This window comes from Limulus polyphemus, unplaced genomic scaffold, assembly GCF_000517525.1.
Source record: "Limulus polyphemus unplaced genomic scaffold, Limulus_polyphemus-2.1.2 Scaffold2290, whole genome shotgun sequence".
In the NCBI taxonomy this organism is placed as follows: Eukaryota; Metazoa; Arthropoda; class Merostomata; order Xiphosura; family Limulidae; genus Limulus; species Limulus polyphemus.
In genome coordinates, this window is record NW_013667900.1 from 175,513 (window position 1) to 179,715 (window position 4,203).

Here is a 4,203-nt window from a genome sequence, read left to right on the forward strand (position 1 = left end):
ACCCACCGCCAACTCTTGGGCTACTCTTTTACCAACGAATAGTGGGATTGACCGTCACATTATAACGCCCCCACGGCTGAAAGGACGAGCATGTTTGGTGTGACGGGGATTCGAACCCGCGACCCTTGTTTGTAACATCCTTTCAAACTCAGCCTTCTAATTTCTGCTAATTGTCACCTTTAAGCAACTAAGATTTAATTTTCATTCGATATATAAAAATTAATTTCCTCCTTTTCATATACTTATTTGTCAAATGTTATCTTTTTAGAAAATTATATTGAGCATTAAATTCCTATTCTGGTTTGCATACGAACAGCGTGACTGACTAAAATAATATGAGCAAAGTTAACACTTAGTGATTCTTAATTTTTTTTAATTATGGTTTTAAATTGTAAGGTTGATTTCAATTCAATAAACCTGGTTGACAATAAAATATCATAAAGCAATTATTAATGAAATATTAGGTTGATGATGTGTGGGTTATCTTAAAAACTATAGTATTTAGCACAACTGTAAAATATTTCTGTAAAAAAAATTATCTACTTAAAAAAAATGTTTTAGGGTAGGGACTTCGAAAAAAGAAAAGAACCATGATTTTTTACGTTATCTTATACACATTCTGGAGTTGTCTAAATTCTACATTTTAGAGGGATGGGCGTGGCCCATTAGTTAGCTTGCCTGGTCTGTGGATCTGAAAAAATTTATAGTTCTCGTCTTGTTGCCAACAAAAAAAAAAAAAAAGAAGAAGAAGAAAAAAAAAAACATGTTCCTCTCTTCAAGGCCGTGAATGTGTTACGGTCACATCTTACTATTCGGTCATACACGCTTAGTTCAATATTGTTGGTTGGTGTTGTTGACTAGCTGCCTTTCTTCTAGTAATATCTATTCAAATAAGAAACATATATGCGTAGATTGCCCTTTGTGTAACTTTGTGCTAAAATTCTAAAACAAACAAGTCTTTATTTTAGCAAACGCAACGTTTCTTCGAAATATTTAGGTTCGGCTTCAAAAAGCTGAACAGTCTATACGAAACCGTTTTGAGTGGAAACTAAAAATATAAGAACAGCCAAAGAAAAAAAATTAGTAAATAATATTTGTCATAAAAGAAGATCGGATGTAACTGTTATAATAATATTTGAGTCAAGTACTTTCTAAGATTAGTTATTTTGCAATAAAGCCAAAAACAGTGCGAGCTTAAGCCAAAGTGTAAGAACCTCCGAGTGGTAAAGTCGATGAAGATTATACGCTCGATTTCATACAGAAAAGGTCGGTTATTCCCATTTCCAAACAAGCGTAAAAAATATACTACGCCTTCTAGTCTTTTTTTTATTAATAGTATTACACGCGTATACTGACAAGTAGGCTTCACATCTAATCTCTGTATTAAGATGTAGCAGGTAATTTTGTTGAGACTTTGTTTTGGTGCAAAGCCACATTGAGCTATCTGTGGTATTCACTGCAGGGAATCTAACTCCGAATTTTAGCGTTGTAAAAGTGTAAACTGACCGTTGATTCAACGGTGAACATTTATTAAAATATTGGTAATATTTACTTGAATGGATAATAACCCTATAACCCGAGCGCTTTCGAAAGGTGGACTTTTCTTCTTCAGGGGCAAACTGCTTTGAATACCCTTAATTCTTTGGTCTTTATCATTTTCTGACATCTTATTTGTTTGCAAAGGTTTGTAATTACGTTGAACTATTTACAATCTCAATAGATTTAAATTAAATAGGTTTTAAACAATGAGAAAGCGTTCATTGATTTAGTTCTTATATTCGAGCAGAATCATATCGTGCATAAATAAAGATAGGAATATACAACAGAACTATGTATTGAAAATAACAATTTCATAAGATCAAAGACTAGAAAACATATCGATCGATCACATATTCTAAGAAAGATAATTGTTTACTTACCTTTACAGAAGAATTTGGATACAACAGACACGAAGAATATAATTAAAGACTGGATACAAAGATATCCTAAATCCATTTCACCACCCTGTTTATAAAAATTGAAAAAACTCAATATTACCAATGCTATATATATATATATATATATTCTAAGTATATGTGTGTGTGTGTGTGTGTGTGTATGTATATATAAGGTAAGCATAAACATTATCTAAACAGTTAGTATTTACATCAAAAAGGAAGGACTGTGTTACAAACAGCAAGACCAAACGTACGATGAAATATAACATATTTATAATTTAAAACAAGTCTTAACCAAAACGCTACAGAACAAAACAAAGTAACCAGGGCACAGGCTGTAATGTGGGGTGTAAGATGTATCCTGGTTTTGGGAGGTGACTTAAGAAGTAGAACCCACATAGTAGTGGGGATACACCGTCTATCAGTCTTAACCTCCATTCACACAGCCTCAAACGTGAATAAAAAAATAATAAAATAAAAATAAAACAAGATAACAGAGTAAGCTCACAACGTGCCACATCTATATCTCTCTTCACTGTCTGCAGACGGTTGTGGGAAGATGGCTGCTCTCAGAAGGAAAGTGAAAAATGAATAAGAAAAACGAGGAAGAAAAAAAGGCTTACCATTGGGGTTGGTGAGTAAGGAAACCTTACCTCCTGAAGTTTGCATTGCAGCCCTCATTATGGTAGTAAAATCTCAAATTAATAAGGTAACAGAATTATGCAGGAATAAAATCCGTACTAAATTGTCTATAAACTAGTATGGCACCCATCCTCCACCTATAAAGTCCACTGTAACTACTAATTTTGAGATACTCTTCTGCCCTTTGTAAGAGCTCGTGTGTCCGTGCATGTTAATGATGTTATATATTTTCATGCAAAGTACAAACAAATTTTACCTCTGAACACAAACCATGAGTACATATCTTCGTGCCTGATTATCCCTACTCATAATGTTGAACGTCATCAATGATGTTTCAACTCAAGTAAAATATTCAATACAGTGCATACAACTTATAACACGGAATACTACAGTCATGATGCTTTTTGCACAGTGATTGAAATCTGATCGTTTTCTTCCAAAGTTATTTGAGCTCATAGCGAGCGCATGAAACATAACAAACCCTGAGAGATTGGAATCGGATGAAAAATGTGTAGGTAAAACAATCTGGATCAACTTTATATATATATAAAGCAAGTATATGCTTGATGTAATAAATATTAGAACTTTTCATTGTGTTTCAAATCTACGAATGAAGAAACGGACGATGCTAAATATAAATAAATGCAAATTTGGAGGCAACTGGTGGCAAATGCAATTAAAAACGAACAAATTTGAAGCTTAAAATTGATTATTAATTATAGGGCCGAATGTAACGTAACTTTGTTTTTGAAGCTAAGCACAAAGCTACACAATGGGCTATCTGTGCTCTGCCCACCACGAGTATCGTAACCCGGTTTCTAGTGTTGTAAGTCCGTAGACATGCCGCTTTGCCACTGAGAGGAGGGCTCTGTGCTCTGCCCACCACGGGTATCCCGCAGACATACCGCTGTGTCACTGGGGGGGGGGGGGACAAAGCGAAGACATCACTAAGAAGTGGCAGGTAACTTTGACGGTGAAGTTAATAATATATATTATTTAGTATTTTTAATATTCCTTTGTACACAGCTTGTAAATTTTATTACTGATATTCTGAGTAATTGCTTTCAACTTACGATAAACAAGGTACAACAAACATACAAAAATACGTATGATATTTTCATCGTATTTATTGTCGAATACAATTGGAATACGGATAAAAAATATTCTAATAGCAAAATACACTTTGTTTCAGCTCTAATATACGTGTCTATGTGTTCATTTTATTAAGACTTGTTCACTTTAATTATATTTATTTCTCAGAACCATATCTATTTAGTTGTTAAATTGATTAGTTAACATAACAAATATTAATTTCAGACGTTTCATGATGCCACCTTTTACCTCTAGGACAATAGAGTAACATTTTTGGATCAACTGTTTTTTCTGTGTTTAAAAGACAGACCCTGGTTAGTGGAATATGAAAAATATGTGCTCTTTGCAAAACGAGTAGTTTCATGGAACAATTCGGTTCTTCTGGTCAAAATGACACTGTAGAAGGCCAAATTTTTCTGTGATTAGAAGCCAGAACTGGGTTAATGGAATATGAAACAATGTATTGGTTCTTCGCAGATCGAATAGTTTTATGGAACATTTTGATTCTTCTTGTCGCCCCCATGTGGCACAG